The sequence below is a fragment of the Narcine bancroftii genome, chromosome 4 (genome assembly GCF_036971445.1).
Source record: "Narcine bancroftii isolate sNarBan1 chromosome 4, sNarBan1.hap1, whole genome shotgun sequence".
NCBI lineage: Eukaryota > Metazoa > Chordata > Chondrichthyes > Torpediniformes > Narcinidae > Narcine > Narcine bancroftii.
This window is the reverse complement of record NC_091472.1, coordinates 273,459,300-273,474,700: the sequence shown is the minus strand read 5'-3', so window position 1 is coordinate 273,474,700 and position 15,401 is coordinate 273,459,300. Positions and strand designations below refer to the sequence as shown.

The window sequence follows — 15,401 nt, the reverse complement described above, 5'->3', positions numbered from 1 at the left end:
ACTTACCTGTACAGATGTCCCAAATGAAGCCAGGATAGAGGAGGATTGGGAAACCATGACCTTCTTCACCTCATTATACACTAGGGCAAATAATCTTCAAAGACTGCTCTTTGTTTACCGCTGCATTGCATTTGCCAGATATCCTGTCCCTTTCCTGACTCGGTCCCAGAGATCTTCAGACACAGCCATCCACTGAAATGGAATTGCATGTTTCCTTTCTGACAGATCCATTCTAAAAGCTTCAATGGATGTGAGAATGCTGCACCTTTCAAATTATGTTTACATGAAGCTTTGCAAGACAATCTCCAGAACACACTACAAATCCCATTGTTTGTTAAACTAATCAGTAGGTAATATTTCAACAGCAAAGGAAATAATCTTAAACTGTCTTTATGTGTGACTGGTTCCAACCAGACTATCTAATTCACCTCTGACAGGCAAGCCAATTCTTAAAATATATATACTGGAACGATTATGTCCTTTTAAAGTGTTTACTTTGAATGCTAATATGTTTCCTGATGTGCAGCATGGTGCGTCAATTATTTCATCATCTGTTTTCATAGTCCGAAATACAGAAACACTTCATGTGTGGAACAATGGGGTTGAATTACCTCATAATTGCAGTCCTCAAGAGTGTATGTCACAAAAAAAAATTGTGTATGCTGGCATGCTGGGAATTGGACAGCTGGGCAGGTTAAAGAAAGGTATATACTTAATTTATATTTATAATTTATATTTTTCTCTCCCTTGCTAATATTTTAATGACTGTCTGAACTACATAAGTCGAATTACACCATACTCAAAATAATTTCATTTTGTGTAGTCAACAGCCCACAATGTACAAGATCAAATGTATATGATATTTTTAAGGGGAGCATTTTACTACATGAAAATATTTATGAATTTAATTAAAAAAAACAATTTCAGAATTAATCCAGTGGAGAATTAAACTGATATAAAATTGTCTGAAATGGAATCTTTGTTTATTCCATTTATTATTTACTTTGAATGTAGTAATTTATATGGCACTTTGTTTCATTTTATAGAAAGATGAATACAATTCTGCTAGAATTTTTCTGTGTATCTTCTAACCTACAACATCAGTGAGAAACTGTTGGAATTAGGAGAAAGCACGTTTAATTGAGGTTCAGATACCAATATTCTGATGTGCAAAATTTGAGGTTAAGATGTCAATATTCTGAGGTGCAAAATTTTTATCTGCCTCTAATAAGGCAAAACAACTCATTGGGATTTGGACATTCCAAAAACAAAGGATTCTCTAACCTACTCTCAGAAAGAGTTATTGTAAAATTAACTCAATTGTTTTGGGTTAATTAAATGTTTTAATAATTTCTTGAAAATCTTGGAGTGGTCATGTTACAATCCTCCTTGGTAAGGATAAATTCCCACATTCTTTTTGTCTGTGTTCACTGCAGCAGCTGCTGTTAGCAACAAAACATGACCAAAACAAAACTAAATAATTTCAAAGAAGCCAAAAATTATTATCTCTCTTATTCCAGGCATAAAGACAAATACTTACTTATAATCTACCATCATAAATACACTACATTGCATCAAAATAGTTATTGGAATGGCCTGCATCTTACATCTTTATAAATTTGTAGAACTTTTTTGAATTGTTAAGTGATCTTGCTGTGACAAGGAAAGATTGCAGATTTCTGTGCAATGTAAATGCCCACACTGAAATTTAAGTAAAAATTCAAGTTAAAAATGAAACAATTTAGCGGCCCACACAAGGAGACATGGACCAGCCCACAAAATGGCCGACGAATGTGGCAATCGAGCAGACCTGGAAGTGACACCGTCTGTCGTCCCAGGTGACCTCCCGCAGTGAGGGAAAACAGTGAACTGTGGCCAATCTCAGCTGGTGCTCCGATGACACTGTACCCTGATGTCAGTGACTGGGGCCCATTTAAACGCAACAACCAGTGCAATAAACCTCTCGACTTCAAGGTTTTGGTATGTGAGTTGTTCTTCTCCTAGTCCATGTAGTGCAAGCGCTGCATTGGTGACCCCGACAGGACCTGAAGATGACGGACCAGGCAGAGCTGGCGACTCTCTATGTGGTTTCACTCAGTTTCCCAATATTTTGAGTGTCACAGCCATGTGTGGTTTGAGCAGGCCGAGGCTCAGTTCCGGCTTTTGACACATCGCCACCGTCAACAGCCATTATTTCTACATCATGGGCACACTCGATCAAGATACAGTGGCAAGGATCGTAGACTTCCTACAGCAGCCTCTGGAACAATGCAAACATGTGGCCCTCCAAGTGCTGCTAACCTGCACTTTTGGGGTCTCCTAGTGTGAACACACTGTCCAATTGCTGCTCATGGACAGATTGGGGTCAGGGCCCTGTCGACCCTAATGAGTGAGATCCTCGCTTTGACTGAGGGCCACAAGCTTTGTCTGCTCTTGGAACAAATCTTTCTGTTGCAGATACCCAAGGATATCTGACTCTTGCTCACAGATGAAGACTTCAGTGACCCCTGGAGGTTTGCAACCCAGGTAGACATGCCCTGGAGAGTGAACAGGGATACCAGTATTGTCCTAGACTACATCAGCAAGCCCAACAAACAGCTGACTCCAAAACCAAGACCAGCAGAGAGGCAGGTTAATACCCTGGGACAGTTCTGCTTCTATCAGTGACAGGATGCAAAGGCCCATCGATGCCGCCCACTTTCCAAGAAACGCACTGGCCAACCGTCATTCATGGCTGCAGTGGATGGCCGATGCAATAGCCTCCTTTACATTTGGGACTCCTTGTTGGGCAGGCATTTCCTGGTCAACATTAGTGCCAAGGTAAGCGTCCTGCCCCCCCCCCACAGGCCTCGACACCCACAACAACCTAAAAACATAACAGCCAGCCCAAACATAACATCCTCAGGAACTTGTCAATCCATGTTCATGCTAAGGGCATACACAGGTTGAATCTACAAGTGACCCCATAGGGACAACGGCTCCACTTTTGTACTCGATGTCGGTGGTAAGGAGGAGACATTTACCATTGACTGCCTGAAGCTGGCATACCTGGACTGCGACACAGGGGCAGACTGCCCAAATCAGTGGACAACAGCCTGATCTCCAGTTCTGCGGGGGTGGTCATGTAGCAGCCCACGCACAGAGATGTGGACCGGCTCACAAAATGGCCAACAAATGTGGCGACCGTGTGGACCTGGGGGCGACACCAGCTTTGGGCCTGGGGGTGACACCAGCTTTGGACCCAGGTAACGTCCCACACGTTGGGAAGACAATGAACTATGTGGGAATGCCGGCCAATACCAGGCCAGTGCTCCAAAAAAATAGGCAGTGCCCCAACGTCAGCGCCTGGAGCCCATATAAACACGACAGCCAGTGCAATAAGCCAGTCTTGACTTCAAGGCTTGGGTGTGCATGTCCTTCTTCTCCACACCTACAACTGTGCATTTTATTTTCATAACTTTAAATTGAAGTTCTGCCTGCTTGGTCCGAAAGAGATTAAAGATCAGTGAAACGATCTACTCATGAAAAAGTGTGAAGTGCTACTATGGATCTAAAAATTATTAATACTTCCTTTAACCAATATCCACCAAAGTTCTGTACAAACTTTTGAATAAAATGGTAGAAATATGCTGGAGAATGAATATCAAAATTCTCCACGTTGTACCTTCTGAATAGTGAGTGAACCATCGTGTGGCAGAAGACTTATTATAGAATTACAGGCTGATGATTGTTCTTGGGTTTTAAGCAATAGCACCTAAGCATGAATTACAATTGCTGATTTTGCCAAAATGAATCTGGAACAGCATTTACATGAAGTTATTGCTATCTGCCATATCACTGAGATAGGAGGTTCAGAACACATCAAAGACTTGTATGTGTAAGAATGTTCTGTCTTTGAATCAGTCACTGATAGAAAACTGAACTTACTCAGAAAACTTAAATGTCAATGCTGATGAATTGGAAAGAAAAATGACTAATGGGTTAATGCAAAGATAACATTAACAGCAACTGATTGTAGAATGTGGAAGTAAATGTTCAAGCTAATCAAGTTAATACTATACAGTGACTAATTAGTTCACAAATGAAAGTGACAAGATGACTTGAATAACTAAATTCTAATCACACCCAATTAAATCAAAAATAATAACTAGGAAATTTTAAAAAGCATAAAATTTCAGTTTAATTTTCAGTCATATTCACCCAAAATGTAAATGGAAACTTAATTTTGTGATTAACGGTTGTGAATAGCAGCTACATATAAAGAAGCACCATTAAACATGTCCTCATGTCCCCAGTAAATAATTGAATGACTTGAATGCAGATACTATTATACCACAAGACCAAAACACAAACTTTCAGAGATCAAATGGGCAGATGTTTGAGTTGATGCCCCTCAAAAAAAAGGACAGCAAATAAATAAATATTATTGCCATTCCCTTTTCTGAAATAGGCAAGTTCAGATCACAGAGTGAGAAATGTACAGATCTTTGAGAGCAGCTCTAGTATGCCATGAAGTGAAAGTGGCATGTCTTTAATTGGTTTTAATAAATTAGAAGTTATTTTCAGTGCAAGAAAAAGTTAACTTAAAAAAATACACTTTTTTCCCTCATTTAGATCAATTGGAATTCAGAAATTATTGAAGTAGAATCAGAATTTATTGTCATGAAATTCAGTGTTTTGTGGCAGCGTCATAATGTAAACATTCATATTATAACCATCTTACAACATTACTTTTAAAAAAATAAAATTAATAGTGTACAAAAAATAAGGCCATCTCTATGGTTCATTGATTATTCAGGAATCCGATGGCAGCAGGGAAGAAGCTGCCCTTGTGCTGTTGAGTGCTTGTCTTTTGGCTCCTGTATCTTTTTCCCCAATGGTAGCAGAGTGAAGAGGGCAAGGGCTGGGTGGTGGGGGTCTTTGAGAATAGCGGTTGCTTTTTTAAAGACATCATCTCATGTAGATGTCCTGGATGGAGTGGTCTGGTGCCTGTGATGTTGCAGGCCGAGTTAACAACCTTTTGGATTTTATTCTTGTCTTGAGAGTTGGTGCCTCCATACCAGGCAGTGATACAACCAGCCAGTATGCTCTCCACTGTAGAAGTTTACAAGAGTCTCTGGTGGGATACCGAATTGTCCCAGACACCTCACAAAATATTGCCATTGGCATGCCTTCTTTGTAATTGCACCAACATAGAGGCTCCAGGACACATCCTAGGAGATGTTAACACCCAGGAATTTGAAGTTCTTGACAAGTCTTCGGTAATTTTCCCCTGACTTCCTCCTGAAGTCCACAATCATCTTTTCGGTTTTGCTGATATTGAGTGCAAGATTATTGTTGTTACACCATTCATTGAGCTGATCTGTCCCCCTCCTGTACGCTTCCTCATTGCCATTTCTAATTCTGCCGACAACTGTGGTATAATTGGCAAACTTGTAGATGACATTGGAATAGTCCTACTGAAACTAAATTTCAAAACTGCAAATAAATGATTACAGCAAAGCAGCAAGATGAAGATGTTGCAAATGAGTCTATCAAATCTCATCTCATTTATTGTGAAAATAGTAGATTAATTAAGTGGGAACCAATTGCATTGTTACAAAAAGTTAATTACACAATGTTTAATTATTCATTTAAATAACAATTTAAAATTGATTAAATAATTTACTGAATAAAATATTTTAACTCAATTAATTGTTTTTTTTGGGGGGGGAGTAACAGAAAGTCAACAAGTCTCTTAAGCACTATTGCAACCCATGTGGTGTGTTTAACAGGGATTTAATTACACTGATAAGTGAATACACATATAAAAGTATTGTTAATTTAACTGATAATGACACCATCGTTCAAACTAAAGACTGTAGTAGGCTAAAATTCATTTCTTTAATTTTCCTTTGGTGGAATATTTTACACCAATATTAATGCAAAGATGTGAGAAGTACGAATTAATTAAATAATAATAAATGAGATCATTTATAGATTCCAGTATGTTCAATTGTTCAGCTAAAATTCTAAATATTAGCATTAATTTAAGTTAATTGTTTTGATAAGTTGACACCTACTTATAATTAACCAGAATATTCTTTCAAACCACATGAAATTTTAACTCCTAAATTCTCCCTCAAAGTAGATGATATAAAGGGAAGGCATTCTCAATTTCTGTAATGTTATCCAGATATTCTAAATAATATATTACTTGTTACGTTGTTCTCTACTGTTTTACCATTATATCTGTTATAGTCATAGGTTTGGTCGTTAAATGAATTTCTTACTTAAAAAAATAAGTCATCTGCATATTTCACTCGTAACCAGCAGGACCATTACATTTACTAACATCAACACTTTTATGTTAGAAAAGCTCAATAATCTTACCATTCCAGTAGTTCCAAAACAGATATTCAAGACAAGGGCTTTTGAATTTTTAGTGGTGTGTGTAGTCGCTATTGGCTTATCAACAGTGGTCTTTATTCAGTGGTGGAAGACATGTCATTGGGTATAGGGAAGAGGAGGAAACTATCTTCCACGGCCTCTGGCAGAATTAAGGGACTAAGTAATTGGTTCCATGTGAGATTAGGAATGAAAACATAAATATGCAGAATGAATTACATTAAATAAGTCTTTCTGTGTAACATATATACAACAAGACTATTTTCAGAATGATGACCCACAGTCAATTAATGGAGGATCCTGAAAAACTATCAGATATCAGACAATTAAGTCTTTGACATATGCTGATCACGTGATAAGTGTATGGGTAAGATCTGTCCAAAAGTACCCACTGAAGTTTTTAGGACAGGTTCTAGTATGACAAAAATCACTGTTGGTTTAATTGGCACTTGCCAATTTATATTTGGATCCCCTTAAGCAGAGAAAATAGTGTCAAGTAATTCAATACCTCAGTTGGTATCGTTTCATTATTTGAACAGTTTTGAAACACATGTGCAACTGCCAGCATACTCCAGAAAAACCCATTCCATTGTTCATCATCCTTGAGTAGTTGATCTATATGATTTTTCTGTGGTGTGATTTAAATTTATTGGCAATTTTTCATGTACTCCTATTGATGGTTAGTCAATGACTTTATAATATCCACAGCTATTAATTCTTATTTCAGATGTAAAGTTATTCAGTTACTGAATTTTATTTGGCAATCAGTTGTACATATACTGTCACTACACCTCATTTCAGCTCCAAATGAATCATGTTTTTAAAACCAATTGGCATAACCAATTGACTTAAATTCACATGGTTGCACACTGCTGAACATTGTTACACAGCAATAGCCTGTAAATTTATCATTCCTGCCCAAACTGGGATTAAACAATGTGTTGCTAGTGTTTTTCATGACTGCATTTAAATAATCATTTACCCCAATACTGGGGATTTGCATAATTTCTCTCCTCCATGCAAGCTCTTGTATATAATGCAGGGCCAACAGCCAGAGTGATTAAAAGGATGCCAACAAATATTAAAATGGTTAAGTGGAAAGAAATGGGCAGTGATGAGATGAAAAAAAAATGTCTGAAAAATATGAGGTTTTGTGTCTGGCCCTCAGATTCGCGCATGCTGTATACGAAGCCTAATATAAGGATGCTTTAACAAGAATTTCAATCTGAAAGAAAAGTATAAATTATTTTTCTCTTGATGAGGAGATTGAGGAGTGACCCAAAATAGGTCTTCTGAATATGAAGAAATTCAATAGTGTAGATGTTGAAAGAGTGCTTCCATTTTTGGAAAAGATTACACAACTAAATGCATAAATGAGAAGAGAGAAATCAAATACTGAATTCAGAAATAACCCAGAGAAAAATAAAAATGTAGGTTTTGTTGCCACAGGTAGCTCTTACCTTTAAGTAAGAAAGTCAAAAGTAAAGAAAGGGAGTAGAGGAATTGAGGCAGTTGAGGCTTAAGTTTTCATGCTGTGTTTTTAAAGTAATTCTATAATTAGAACATAGAACATTACAGTACGGTACAGGGCCTTCAGCCCATAATGTTATGCCAACCAATATAAACCAACTCAGCAAACTAAACGTTCCCTACCTCACACCAATAATTCTCTATTTTTCTTGTATCCATGCGCCTGGCTAAGAGTCTTTTAAAAGCCCCTTTTGTACTAGCCTCCACCACCACCTCTGACAATGCATTCCAAGGGGCCACTACTCTATGTATAAACTATCCTGTCCTTGCGTTGAACAGGTATCCTCTGGTGTTTGCTACTCTTGTCCCAGAGAAAAGGAGTTTGCTATCCACCTATTTATGCCTCTCATAATCTTGAAGACCTCTATTGAGTCACCTCGCATCCTTCTTTGCTCCACTTTCTCCAATCCAGACGTCTTCCTGATAAGTCTCCTTTACGCTCTCTGCATAGCTTCCACATACTTCCTATAATGAGATGGTCAGAACTGATCACAATATTACTTAATGAGTGCACAGTTGAATGTAACTCTTGTATCAGTGTATTGACGAGGGATTTGAATATTCTCAAGTGCTTCAGGTTGACTTTTCAAAGGCATTTAATACTCCATTTTATCTCTGTGGTGTGACTCTTTGCTGCTGAGCATATTACAGAAGATGACATCTTTTTAGTAGTGCAAAATTAGACAATTGATTTGAACTTGTTCACATTGACATTTATGCTCCTTTCCAGAAGTCTTCCACAAAGTGGTCATTCAATTTACATTTTGTTTCTGTATTTTACAGGAATCTAGATCATAAGCACAGAATGCAAAACACTAACCATCAAGAAGTATCACTGCTTCATCTGCAAAGAGTGTTCAGGTCCCTAGAAGGGAAGAGATAAAAGGGCAGATGTTATAGCATCTACAATTGCTTCAGATGGTATCATGGGATGGAGAATGGATGTTTGTAGAAATAGAAGAGTTCAAAGTTCAGATATATTGCCAGAGTACATACATGATATCACGTACAATCCTAGCATTATTTTTCCTGCAGCTGATGGAGAGTTAACACTTATCGGTGGTGCAAAAAAAAACTGTACTCAACATACACATAGAAACAAATAAAGAAATGTAAACAAACAGTGTAATGCAGAGAGAAAAAAATAAATAATGTGCAAAATAAGAGTCCTTAAATTAGTCCAAGATTGAGTTTGTTGTTGAGGATTCTGATGGTGGAGAGATAGTAGCTGTTCCTGAACCTGCTGGTGCAAGTCTTGTGGCAACCATACCTCTTTCCTGATGGTAGGAGCTAGAATAGGGCATGTGTTGGGTGATGTGAAACCCTTGATGATTACTGCTGCTCTCTGACAGCAATGATCCCTGTAGATGTTCTTGATGGTCGGGAGCATTTTGCCTGTGATATCCTGGCATTCGTCCACTAACTTTCTCAGACCTTTATGCATCAAGTCGAGACACTTTCCACCACCCATTTGTAGAAATTTCCCAGGGATTCTGATGTTATATCAAACCCCTGAGGAAGTAGAGGCATCAACATGCTTTCTTCATGATGCCATTAGTGTGTTGGGTCTAGGAAGGATCATCCAAGATCATGACTCCTAGGAACTTAAATTTTCTCACTCTTTTTACCTCTGATTCCCCCATGATCATAGCCCTCTGGTTTTCCCTTCCTGAAGTCAACAATCAACTTCTTGGTTTTGGTGATATTGAGTGTGAGATTGTTGTTGGTGCTCTATTCAGCCAAGTTTTCAATCTCCCTCCTATATGCTTATTCATCACCCCTTTTTATGCAACCCATGACCATGGTATTGTCAGTGAATTTATAGATGGTGTTGTTGTCATACCAAGCCACACAATCATGGGGTATAGCAAGGAGAGCAGGGGGCTAAGAATGCAGCCCTGTGGTGCTCTGGTACTAATGGAGACTGTAGAGGAAATGTTCTTACCAATTCTCACTGATTTTGGTCTGGATATGAGGAAATGCAAGATCTAATTGCACTGTGGGGTACTGAGCCCAAGTCTTGGAGTACAGAAAGGATACCAGTGTCCTAAAAATATTTGCCAAATTGATTAAAGAATGTATAACTGCTGTATTATCTACCTGTATTCATTTAATTACTTATTGCCAAATTGTTCGTGAGGCAGTTAGAGGTTGGCTTGATCTAGGTTTCTAGTTTCATGAATGAATATTGCAGTTATCTTTTGGAATTTCTGTAGCTTATGAAGTGAAACTGAGCTTGTAACCCAAGTGGTCAGGATTTGTCATAATGACATGAAGAATTTGCAATTTTTTTTTCAATCTAGGAGGTGTATTAGTCAGAGAGGAACTTGGAAGTGATAATAAGATTTTTTGATAATAAGAGTAATTTATATGAAACACATCTTTAAAATTTAACATGATCCTCTGTCAATTTGATCTTTCAAGAACTTCCTGTTAAACATACAATCAAATGAAAATAATAGTGATGGAAATCAAATTCCACAACTTATACCTTATGGGCTCATAACTAATCAAGGAAAAGAGCTTTTGCCTCCATGTTACCAATTGAGAATTTCAATTCACTTTTAAAACATATACAAGTTCCTTTAGTTTACTTTTTATTTATTTTAATTATTATCAACATTTTTGGTGTATTTTTAACTATATTTCTGCTTTAGCTGTTGTTAGACTGTCAGTTTGTATTGCCTGTTTCACTTGGAACAAATTGTTTTGATACGTAACAGTGAAAATGAAAATCCAAACTCGCATGCATAGTATGTCCTGATTTTTTTTTTTGTTGGAAATCTTGCATATTTTGTGTATTTAGACACCAAAACATTTTTTTTTTCCTGACCCTAATAACTTCCTATGGATGATGAGTAATCTTCCAAGTTTCACCTGCACTTTTGTGCATTGCACTTGACCCTGCCATTGCAGACATTCTTGTTAACTGCTAATATCAAAAACTGCATAAGTGAATGCATAACTTTTTCTGAACTTCATCATCTGTAATTCATGACCATTTTTCTGAATTACATTCATGTTCCACCTCCATCTACTCCATTGTTTGGCATCATTGGCCTCCTGGTCTTTATTTGTTCATCCCAATATAATTTTGCAGTTTCTCTGGATCACTTGCCTGATTTTCTGCATTTTCCAGGTTTTGTTCTGCATCTGCTTGTTAGGATCTGATACCACAGTACCAGATAAGGAAGTTGAGCCTGGTGGGTCTAAACACCTCCCTTTACAATTGGATTGGCAGTCCGGATTGGTAACAGCATCTCCAAGACCATCACATTGAGCATGCTCCAGGGCTGTATGCTGTTCACTCTGCTGAGCTACGAATGTGTTCCTCAACAAACCTCGAACCACATGATCAAGTCCACTGACAACACAACTGTGGTGGGCCTGATCAGTAAAAATGATGAATCAGCGAACAGGGATGAAATACAAGTTGGCTAATGGACTGATGCAGAGCCAACAACCTGTACCTGAACATCAAAAACAAAGATGGTTGTTGATTTCCCCCCCCCCCCACTCCCCATGCTCTGCTGACCACCAATGGCTCCACTGTTGAGGTCGTCAAGGTATCGTTTCTTTGAGTGCACTTCACATAGACCGTTAACACAAGCTCCATAGCAATAAAGCCCAGCAGTGCCTTTACTTCCTGCGAAGGCTTAGGAAAGTTCATTTCCCACCCTCTATCCTCACTACATTCTACAGAGGATGTATTGAGAGCACCTGTGCAACTGCATCACTGTCTAGTTTGGAAGCTGCACCTCCTTGGACTGGAAGACCCTGCAGAGGATAATGAAATCAATGGATGATATCACTGGGGGCTCTCTTCCTACCATGAAGGACAATGCATATGAAAGTCAATAAACATTGTGAAGGAATCCACAGACACCCTCATGTAAACTGTTCTCCCTTCTGCCATCTGGTAGGAGGTACTGTAGTACTTGGGCCTGGACATCCAGATTAGGCAAGAGCTTTTCCCCCCAAGCCATCAGATCCCTGAACTCCCAGAACATTTGGGGATTGGGTATGGTGGAATGTTAATATATGTCTTAATATTTTAAATGTGTTGAATTTATATTCCATCCTATATTTATGTAAATATGCTCCGTAGTCTTGGAGAAATGCTATCCCGCCTTTACTGTGGGACCATGGTATGAACGACAAATAAAGGTGACTTGTCTCGAGTCCTTATGAGTTTTGCTCTCATCATCAATGATCGAAGCAGATTTCTAACTTCTTCCTTGTGGCCTGTGTGAACTTTTCATTCATGACCATGAGGAAATTACAGTCATGATCAGAAATCATTAAAAATGTTTCACATAATCTTACCTTTTGCTTTCTGAATTGCTCCAAGCCTGAATGTTAGTCTGGGCAATCTGAAGATTGAAACTGATGTTTTGTTTCATAGTAAATCAAATATGTGTCTCACCTGCAAAGCATTTGAGCTTGTGTCATTGTAATCTATGGACTATTTCATACAATTTCCCACATGAAGAGTGCCAGATGGAGGTGAAAAGACCTGAAAGAAATCCTTTAATTTAGTTACTGTTCAATTAACTTTCCAGACTTTTCAGTCAGAAATTTCAGCAGGTCTGCTTATAATTGTAGATAAAAATATGAATCATCTCTGTTGCTGTTAAAGTGTGTGCACTGGAGTTTTTGAAATGTCACTGAGCTGTTTGTATTGGATGAATATCATCTCTTGTCAAAATCAATGATTCTCAATTGGCTATCAGATGAGCTAAACTACATAGAAAGACAAGGTCAGCAAATGCATGGAAATAATGCCAAATGAAAGATGACTTCCAACTCAAACATTATCTTGGACTTGGAAATTTATCACTCTTTCTTCATTGTCAGTCCAACAATGTAGAAGAACATTTACCAGATGGGTTGTAGTGGTCTAGGAAGGTGGTTGACCAATAAATTCTCAGGAACAATTATGGAATTCTGGTTATACTCACATACTTAAAATTAGTTTTGGTTTAAAATAATGGAACATGGTCAAGACAGTGTACCAGAATGTTCAGCAGGTCAGACAGCATTGATGGCAAGAGAAACTGAATTAACATTTCAGGTCTTGTGAGGAATTATCTGCTTTTCTTTCCAAAGATGTCACTTGAGTTTTGTACATCTACTATTTTTTTTTTTTAATTTTCATATTTGGTTTGAATACAGGACAATGTTAGATCTTTTTAAAAAATCAGTTTAAAAGATGGAGGAAAGCCATCCTGCACGTATCTGATAGATATATAGGAATTTATGCGTGAAACTGCTTTAGGAACTATGGAGTATTCACTGTATTTGTGATAATATAACTCCACTAGAAAGCAGATGTTATGGTATAACTTAAAGTGGAAGCAGCCTGAGTGAAGGGGTTTTCAGCCTGTCATTGAGTTAATCCTCTCCAGCAGCTAACTGGTGAGATGGTAATTGTATATTACTGCTCTGTAAATTATGTTTGTTCGTTTGATTAGTATAATAATAAAGTAACAAATTGCTATGAATTCACATCCTTAATTTGCACCAATGAATGAAAATTGCTAAATCAACCAACCACTGACTTGAAATAAATTTATCACAAATGTTACATTGAAAGGTGACTAGGTGCTGTCACATTACTTGAAGAGTTTACATCCAACTACAGATTTTGGAATAATATTTGCACATAAACATATTGTGTGAAATTCCTCTACCCATTATTTTAATGAATCTATTCACCTGAAATGGTTTAACATCTCAATTAGAAGTGTTTAAGATGTTTTAATTAATGTTTTAATTTTTTTTTTGTTTCAATGAATTAAATCCAATTACCTAGGTTTATCGTCTATCAGAGAGTTCAAAAATAACTTGGAAGCACCCAGGGAGGACCTGAGGACAACCTCTTGCAGCCTCAAACTCATGAGCCCACCTCATGGAGGTGCACTGCGTCAGCTCCTTTGGCACAATGCATCTGGAAGAGATAAATCTGGGCAAGCGAACGTGATGCACCTTGAGTCCAAACGGTGGATAGACCCAGTGCAATGCAACCCACTGACCTCCATCCAGAGGAAACCTCCATTACCTGACATAATTGTATAGTTTATTTATTTAGTTTTTAACAACAGTAATTCCTTTGAACAACTTGCTCTTTCAAATGCAAAAAAAAATTAAAGTGTGACAAATCCACATGACAACTACTAAGGCACAGAGTTTAACAAGTAGCTGTATCAGATGTACCTTTACTTTGTACACAAAAGAAGCAAGATGGCCGTCTTATTCTGGAAGCCATTAGAGGTAATTTTGACTCATACATGATGAATGCTATATTAGCAACCTGAAATATAGTATTATTCCTCATAACTGTACAAAGGCAAAGATCTCCATCACATTTGTGTCGAACCGTGCCACTAATCTTAGTATCAGTTGCATATGGTGGTATAACTGGCATGGCTAGCAAAGCGGTTGGTGCCATGCAGTTACAGTAGTAGTGATCAGGACTGGAGTTTGAATCCTGCACTGTCTGTAAGGGGTTTGTATGTTCACCGCATGACTGCGTGGATTTCCTCTAGGTGCCCCAGTTTCCTCCCACCGTTCAAAATGTACCAAGGGTTGTAGGTCAATTGGTTGTAATTGGGCAACATGGGCTGAAATGGCCTGTTACCATGCTGTTTGACTAAATTAAATTAAATTAAATTAACTCAGGGCTGCCGGCTGTGCACCATGACCTCCAATTGTCTGAGATCAGCTGTACTATTACTCCCCCCTTTGATGCTTTGCCATTTTGGGGAAAGAGTATTTCAAGCTAAGCTTCGCTAGGTTATCAACTGACATGCTAGGGCATTCGTCTTCATAGACATATATGTTATTTCTCTGAGATATGCTTTTCAATATATGTACTCAGTTAACTTCATTAACGTGTTCCAGAATGTATTCATCAAGAAAGGTCAGGGAAGTTGTAAGTTGGGAATTGTTACAAATCAATTTTCTCTTAGAAAGCAGAATTTCAAACAAAAGATCATTATTCAACAAAATGAAATCAACTCAGTTTAAAATAAAAATCCATTTTAATCTCAATTTCTTAAAATATCCAGGAAAACAACTTTCTTGGAATCTCTGGGGACAAATCACATTGATCCCAGCACACTCTTCCTGATCTCCCCCACCACTTCCCCCTTCCCACACCTCTAAGCTAATTTTGGGTTGCACTAACATTTTGCAGTCACAGAGACCTGATGATCTCAAGGCCCTGCCACGAGATTCATTCTGTGAGGGTCATGAACCATGAGTATGACTCGGATTTGAATGTATTGCTCAGGGCACTCTTGTCACAGAATGACAACTCAATGACCTTTCCACTGCTTATGCAACTCTCTGTTATTCAGAGATATTTAGAAGCCAACAAGAGAAAAAAAAATGTAAATGATAAATTCGCTTCCAAAGCCCAACAAATTAAATTGATTGAAATACAGTTTAGAAAACAAGTGAATAACCTTTACTGAACTTTT

At 37.9% G+C, this 15,401-nt stretch overlaps 1 protein-coding gene and 2 long non-coding RNA genes across 24 annotated transcripts in view; 2 read left to right on the top strand and 1 right to left on the bottom strand.

The window, feature by feature from the left end:
- The window catches only part of LOC138761982 (uncharacterized), a 45,477-nt gene extending 44,940 nt beyond the window's left edge, over positions 1 to 537 (bottom strand). Inside the window, exon 1 of the long non-coding RNA XR_011356682.1 lies at positions 7 to 537. This is a non-coding gene — a long non-coding RNA (uncharacterized lncRNA). The remainder of the gene's footprint in view (positions 1 to 6) is intronic.
- The window catches only part of arhgap15 (Rho GTPase activating protein 15), an 826,317-nt gene that overhangs the window by 614,108 nt on the left and 196,808 nt on the right, over positions 1 to 15,401 (top strand). Inside the window, exon 16 of one of the 22 annotated variants that reach the window (XR_011356680.1) lies at positions 13,733 to 14,190. The exons of the other annotated variants lie outside the window; for them this stretch is intronic. The gene's annotated coding sequence lies outside the window, so the exon portion shown is untranslated. The remainder of the gene's footprint in view (positions 1 to 13,732; positions 14,191 to 15,401) is intronic. 22 annotated transcript variants of the gene reach the window in all.
- On the top strand, positions 184 to 9,081 carry LOC138761981 (uncharacterized). Its single transcript, XR_011356681.1, has 2 exons — positions 184 to 704; positions 8,701 to 9,081. It is a non-coding gene; the product is annotated as an uncharacterized lncRNA (long non-coding RNA).